Source organism: Abramis brama, assembly GCF_963993115.1.
Source record: "Abramis brama genome assembly, chromosome: 17".
NCBI lineage: Eukaryota > Metazoa > Chordata > Actinopteri > Cypriniformes > Leuciscidae > Abramis > Abramis brama.
In genome coordinates, this window is record NC_139979.1 from 3,118,306 (window position 1) to 3,126,416 (window position 8,111).

General features: G+C 38.2%; 1 long non-coding RNA gene across 1 annotated transcript; it reads left to right on the plus strand.

The window, feature by feature from the left end:
• Positions 1-6,152: 6,152 nt before the first annotated feature.
• Positions 6,153-7,677, plus strand: LOC311067255. Its single transcript, XR_014603203.1, has 2 exons — positions 6,153-6,565; positions 7,340-7,677. It is a non-coding gene; the product is annotated as an uncharacterized lncRNA (long non-coding RNA).
• Positions 7,678-8,111: the final 434 nt, after the last annotated feature.

Genomic DNA, 8,111 nt, shown 5'->3' on the forward strand with positions numbered 1-8,111 from the left:
CTTTTTCATTATACTTAATCAGTTACAACTTAAACCTTGTGTGAGTGACTCATTATTGTTGGGACATCCTATTCTCTACAGGCGAATTCTAGGCTTCTGATTTGACTGGTCCATACGCAGACATTGTCTGTATCAAATTTAGTGAAGGGTTACACAAAGTAAACGTAAATGTATTACAAATCTTACCTAGAAACATAATGAGGTTCCAAATGTCACACGTCATGCAAACTTGAAGATGGGGGAAAAAATAAAAACAACACTAACAGTTACGTTTTCTATTAACGTTAGAAAAAAAAAATCTAAATACTGTCATGATCACTCATTAAGTAGTTGCAAAACATTTAAGAATTCCGTTAATTTTAGAAAGAAAAACTGAGATATCGTAGGCTAATGAAACCTGAGAGATTTAACTTATCCCTCTGATGAACGATTTACCTGTTCACGTTTGAAAAAGTGAATCGCAAAAAACGTCACCTAATCCATATGAATCACGTGGTTTCCTCCAAGTCCTCTAAAGAAACACGATCGCTCCAGTTTAAATTTAGACTTAATCTAAATTATTAGAAATATAATCACATTCAGTGAACGCACAGCAAGCTCTGAGTGAGTGAGGACTGTGAGCTCATAAATCATAATTATCACAAGAACCAATCACAGACGTTCAACGGCTCTGGAACCAATCAGGATTAGTCAAGTGTGTTATTCTTGTTTTTCAAATTTAAACAAGTACAACATATTTTTGAACAACATTTAAACATCTTTGGAAAATGTATCTATGATGCATTTAAAATAATATGATGTTGATATCCTTGTGGGAATTTCAGTAGTAAAAACATATCATGTAATGGACAACAGCCCTTTACAAGTAGCCTACAAACAAGTAAAAGTGAACAACATTAATTTTAAGTGCTTATTGCAATGCTTAATAATAGTTGACAAATGTTTATAATACATTAGAAGTTGGTACATTATACAAAAAATCTAAAATATTAAAATGGTAAAATCATAAATATTACAAATATATTGCAGTAGGCCTAAGTGTTTAAAGTAGCCTACTTTAAACACACTAAAAGCTTAATCATTTAGCTATCCCAGGTGAAAAAAAAGTGTACTTGAGTGCACTAAAAAAACACTTAAATACAAGAAAGTACATTTGTAGTACATTATGAATGATCATTCATGCTTTTGTTTCTTCACGGTTAGATTATTGCAATTCTCTTTTTACTTGTTTTAACAATTGTTCTTTGAGACGTCTCCAACTGGTTCAAAATGCCGCAGCCAGGCTTTTAACAGGAACAAACAGAAGGGCACACATTACTCCAATTTTATTTACTCTCCACTGGCTTCCGGTAAAATACAGAATTGATTATAAAATTTTAATTTTAACTTTTAAAGCACTACATGGACAGACGCCTCAATATATCATTGACATGTTGACCCCTTACTCTTCGTCTCGTATTCTTCGCTCCTCAGGTCAAAATCTCCTGATGGTACCTAAAACCCGCCTTAAAACTCGGGGAGATCGCTCCTTTCAGGCGACTGCTCCAAAAATGTGGAATGCCTTGCCCTTGTCATTGCGTGTGGCCGATTCTGTTGTTTCTTTTAAAAAACAGCTGAAGACACTGCTATTTAGACAAGCTTTTAGTTGATTGTGCTTTTATGTTTTATGTTTTAATGTTTGTATGATGCTTTTTAAATGGTATACTTGCTACTTGTAAAGCACTCTGTGATTCTTTCTGTGATGGGTGCTATATAAATAAAGTTTACTTACTTACTTACTTACTTACTAAAAAGTTATTGTTGGGAACTGCGCACTCTTGTGGCTAAAAATTCTTATTGTATCTTTAATGTCACTATCACTGAACATCAATGAAATCAATCCATGGGGACTCGAGTTGATGCAGAAACCTTTATTAACACACAACAGTGAAACATGAGCTTAGCGCTTGCCACCGACGCGAGGAGCGTTGACCTTCACGGGCTTGGCGATCTTCACACCGGGAAGAGCCTCCTACGCCTGCTCCCTGTCCTCCAGCACCAGCTGCCTCTCCTCCAACACATGCACTCTCTCTTCCAGCACCGGAGGTGGATTCGACGGCTCTGGCAGGGCGGCGGGAAGAGCCTCCTGCGCCCGCTTCCAGTCCTCAAACACCCTGCACTCTGTCCTGCAGTACCCGCGCCCTGACCTCCAGCCCCCGAGGCGGGCCCGACAGCTCCAGCAGGGAGGCATTGATCTGCATGAGCTGCAGGATGGAGTCTAGCACAGTGCTCAGGTCACTGGATTTGTCAGATCCGACCAGCTCCTGCGAGTTTGCTCCCAGCTCTTTGTCTGTCGACATGATCTAAATATCCAGCTGTTACCGGCTGTTTACGTTTGTGTTGTGATCGGCGGCGTCTTTGGGTGCTTAGCAACCACTGATCTATATAATGTCATTCTATATAGATCAGTGTTAGCAACACCTGCGTGAAGTTGGCCCCCCACCCAACGCAAAACGTCGTCAAACTATGCTCAATCGTTTGTGCTCCGTTTGTGCTGGTTTGTGCTGTAAATGTTGAGATTTAGAAATATTGTGCTCTCATTTATATTTTATTTGTTTACCTTTTATTTATTTTTCTTTGAATCAGGCAATCATATCGCAGTGTGTATGTCATGTGCAACCTGATCTCACAGAATTACGTGAAATGAACACGACCCCTTAACCCCGATTTGCGTGGTGGTGGCACGTAATGTGTTACAATTACGTGTCGGCACCACGCAAACAACACCCATACAAAGTCAATGAGGCTCATTTGTCGTGGTGGACACACGGATTCCCTGTAGGCCGCTGTCAGTAGCCTAAAAGAGGCCTAGAAATAGGGTTTCGTTCCGACAAACGGGGCACTACTTTTTCTTTTGCTCAATATGTTCAACGTTAGTAAAAGGTATCCAAGCAAAAAGTTCTCCACGCATTTTCCTGCAGTTAATGAGAAAATTGTATTTATTGGCGCACTATATTGATTGCGTATTGAGACGTCTAAAACGGTTGAGCTCGATTTTCAACCAATCAGCATCGAAAATGTAAGTAGGTCACAGCCGAAATCAAGCCAATATCACTACGCACATGTAAACAGAGGATTTGGCTACGTAAAGCGTGCGATGAACAGACCTCCCTCGGCCAGAGATCTCTGGTGGGCTGAGCACCAAAGGACCTGTGGTGGAACATACGCCAAAATGAAAGAGCCAGAGAATTATGGGAAAACAGGCAAAAGGGACAAAAAGAAAGACAAAAATCCTTCCAGTGAGATTTCCAAGAGTTCAAAGCCTCCCAGCAATACAACAGGCTCTGGCTTACAAGACATCAGAAATGTCATTCCATTCAGTGGGAAAGGGTTTATTCTTGGAGGGAACACGCAGACTTCCACAAACAAGCTGACTCAGAGTCCTCCTAAAGCACATCCTGACTCTGACTCTGACTCTGACTCTCCGCTCCTTCCAAGACTATGGCCCATTGAGACAATTTTACCCAAAGTGCGTCAAAGACGTCGAGCAAGGTCTCAGTTGGGTACGGAAAATGCTAATGAGAAGGGAAATTCAAACGATGAAGAGAGTTCTGAGAATGAGTCTAATTGTTTTTTACCCAGAGATGTAGTAGAAGTGGTTACACGTTACATACCACCTGAAAGTTCTTCCTATAATTTGGGGAATTTCCAAATCACAGACACTGTTGAAGTTGAATCGGCAGGAACCAGTCAGACAAATGTTGATTCCCTGAAAGAAAAACAGTTTGAGGTTAGTGAGGTAAACGAACAAGTGTGTGACGTGAATGAGAACTTGCCTGTAAGTGATGGAGTGGAGTCTGAGAATATGGATGTTGATCCTGGAGAAGATAGAGCAGATGACACTGTAATAGTGTCTGGGGAGGATGATTGTATTAACCATGGGTTGGTGAATAAGTCGCTGGAGGATGTAATCCCGAGTCTATTTGAAGATCTGAGGGTTGTTCAGGATGAGGGAAATTGTCCTAGACCTGGTATAGTTCCTGAAGAGGGTATGTCAGAGGAAGATGACCCCCAGTCTGATGGTGTTAGACGTTCCTCAAGGCAAACCAAACCCCCAAAGAAGTTTCATTATCCTCAATTAGGAAATCCTTTAATTTCAGTAGTCCAGTCCTTATTACAAGGACTAAGTAATGCTTTTGTTCAATCCGAAGAAAATTCAAATTTGATCTGGGGTAATTGTGTCATGGTACCGGGTGACCCTTTGTCAGTGTTGACAACACAGCCGTATGCATGCCCGAGGACGTGCATAAGATCAACAGGGGGAGGGTGTAACCCAGGTTAAAAAAACAGTATTAACAAAGAATTAGAAAATTCAAATCCTATATATATCCTATATAAATTCTCTTTTCATTTCATAAATTATTTTCATGCGTTTTAAAATAGCCAATTAAAATTAGTTTTATTTGGGAGGATTGACCAATGAGAGTGCATTTCTGTTTTCCATATTTCGCACGCAGTTAGAGACCGCGTTCTTTTTGATTGCTATCGCAGACGAGAGCAGACGTCAGTTGAATCTCTCCAAGGAAATTTGAGAGATAAGTTATCTTCTTTGAGAAACTTGATGAGAATTACATGTATATTGTTCCAGAGACGATGTAGTGGAAGAGAAGTAAATTTGATATGAAAGAGACCGAGAAAAAGAGTTAAATTGATTTTATACTGTGTGACGCAGTTACGGAGAAACCGCATATGTGACGCAGTTACGGAGAAGCAGCCGTTGTAACACAGCGCGTTCACAAATTGAGGTTTATTTATTGAGAAACAGAGACTTATAATACGAATATATTTTTGAGTGAGGAAGAGAAAAGGATTTTTCTGAGTTGTAACCGTTCTTCAAACCTAAAAAAAAGGTTTATATTCAAGCTCATCTGGTCTTGGTGAGTTACACTTTTATTCCATTTGGGTTAAATGTTCATGACATGCTTGTATTAGAGAATTGTAAATGAGAAATCTGTTTATTTTATAAGTAATGTATTTTCTTCATAACCACATTTGGTGAACGAAATGATTGCACGTTGTATGTGAAACGCAATCGCCATTTTGATGCCGTGTTAAACACTGTTAAATGATGTGATGTGTAACGTTATGTTATGGAAAACTAACAAGGTTTTTTCTGATCTTGTATTCAAGGTCAGGTTTTTTGTTTTGTTTTGTATTCTCTCTGTTTTCTTCTTGTCCTTTCCTGATTTTAATTTTTCATCGTCGTCGAGTGTGTGCTGTGAATTGAGTTGATGCTGCTGTGAAATCGAATCTTTCCGGATTGGAGTTCCTGGATTTTGTCTTAACTCTCATGTTCGCGGAGGGAGTCGGGACTGGCGAGCCGCACGAGTCTAACAACGAGTATTGATCGATTGCCTGAAACTGACATTATCGTTGCCGAACTGGATGGTAGGAAATTGAACTATAACAGCTCTCACACTTTTCACTGTTACTGGGAGGAATTTCATTCACGAGGAGAAACGGACAAAATCATTGTCATTACCCATTTCAGCCATAACTTCAGAGACTGCACTCAACTCATGTCGAAATTGAAAGGTTAAATTCCTGAAAAAAAAGAATTTAAATGTGAATTTATTAATTATTTGTTTTATTTTGTGTTGCTTGATCAAAGGTAATTGTTTTTGTTTTTTTTTGTCCATTCTTTTATTTTGTTTTGAAAAATTAGAAGATAAGAGAAGAATTTCAAAAGGAATCAGATTAGGAGTTTAGCTTGAATTGATTATATTCTAAATTAAAATTTAATTATAAGGTGAAGTGAGTGTTACAGGTGGTGACTAAATTGAATTCTAAATTTTATTTATTTTTTTCTTTTATTTTCCAAAAGAACCACTGAAATATGAGTGAAACCTAAGAAGGTTTAAACAAAAGTGTTTAAAGAAATTAATTTGTTTGAGACGCACACTTGATTGTATTTTATTTACTTTTCTATTTCCTGTATTTTATTTTATCTATCTCTGTTTTCTTGAATATCTTGAAATTATTGAATACAAACTTTTTCATTATACTTAATCAGTTACAACTTAAACCTTGTGTGAGTGACTCATTATTGTTGGGACATCCTATTCTCTACAGGCGAATTCTAGGCTTCTGATTTGACTGGTCCATAGGCAGACATTGGCTGCGTTCGAAACCGCATACTTCCCTACTATTTAGTATGGGAAAAAGAGTAGGCGAGCGAAAAAGTATGTACGAATCCAAAAGAGTAGGCGAGAATTACCTGGGCGACGTACTAATTATCGCGAGATTCGGACTTAAGTGCGTTCGAATATGCCTACTTTCCTACTATATAGTAGGCGAAAACAGTACGTGAAGGAAGCAGTACGTTCGAAACATCGATATTCATAAAAGAGTAGGCGAGAAGTTCCCGGATGGCTTACTGATTCTGGACAGATTTTTGAGTGCTCAACCGATGGATACTCTTCTATCCCAGGAGGCCACGCGAGAGGATACGTCATAAAAAAGAAGAAGAAGGATAGGTCATACTCGAACGTGACGGAAAGGATGACGGACGAGACTGTTTTCAAATGTGAGTTTTACAAATCAAATGATCGCATGTGTTGAACTACTGTACAGTAAACTGTTGAATTGTTGAAGGTGTAAAGACGCTATATATTTGTGATTTTGCTGTAAATCACATTTTATTATGGGATAGGATGAGCAGCTTACATATAGCTAACAGAGAAGCTCCAGTAAGGACACATACGTCTCCAAAGTGGATTTGCATACATTTTAAACCGTATACATCTTAAATACAATTACTAAATGTCTATTTAATATCTGGCAAGAAACTCTTCTATAAGAATTGCAGATTACTACGTCTAATAGACATGAAATAGGCATCTGAGTGATGTGTGCTATTATGTAGAACCAATCTATAAAGTAACTAAACATAAGTTATCTATTTTATTTGTCCATTAGTACTGTTGATAAATTAAGGAACATTTATGTAGGATAAAAAGTTAAAACAACCTCAACATGTAAATGTAGTGTTGAGCTCATAAATCACAGAGGTATGTGAGTCTCATGAAGCTGAATGCTGCCATCAAAGGCTTTGTGACATTACAGAAATGAATAACAACAACTATTTAAATATTAAGTTGTAGTTTATTTAAATTATTGTAATTTCAAACTGAGCTACTACAGCACTTTTCTGATTCTTGATTTCTGTGCATTTGCTGCACAGCTGTTGTGGTGGAGCAGGACCTGCAAGGAAAGATGATGGCGGCATTTGTGGAAAAAAAGCATTTTTGTCTTCTAAAAATAATGACTGCTTTTGTGTTATGTTTGTGCATTTTTGCAGCATCTGAAATGTCAGCAGACTGGTGTGAGTACTGAGGATGAGGAGCCCAGAGCTGAATCCTGGAGATGGTGCCATGGATGAGACCCTCCATCACTCCACCTGCCCTCATGAGACCCTCCATCACTCCACCTGCCCTTATTGCCTCAGATTGTGAAGCACAACACATCACGCAACAACCTCCGGCACGAGGGAACGGCTCACCTCTGGCGGTCAGCTGAGTCATCAGAATAAAGCCGCAGAATGGGAACCGCTGTGTTGAGATGGCAGAAGGATGTGGGGTTCAGCGCCTGTAGTCTACATACATGATTGTAGTTTGAATAAAGCTTTGTTTCATGTGTTGACTTGTATATGCATTTGTTTATTGTGTGATGGTGACTTTGATTCATTCTTTAACTAATTTATTAATATTTCTCATTGTTGTCAGTAAATAAAATACAATTAATTCATGCTTTATTTATTGTTTGAATGAAAATGTAGGTATGTTCGCTATATACACATCTAGAGTGTATTCATGCATAGCTATTTCAAATGACATACATTACATTTTGTTTGTTTTATTGAATTATATCATTTTCAGTAAAAAGTAATATAATTAATTGGTCAGCATTTATCGTTGTTATTATTGTATGTTTTGGGGTGGGATAGCAATGCAATTCGTTCTGGGGTAATATTAATTTTTAATAATGATACTTAAATTTTTCGAGTATAAAATCAACAGTTTTCTCCAATCTTCGCACAGCTGCCCTTTGTGCAGACATTACAAACGCTGAGG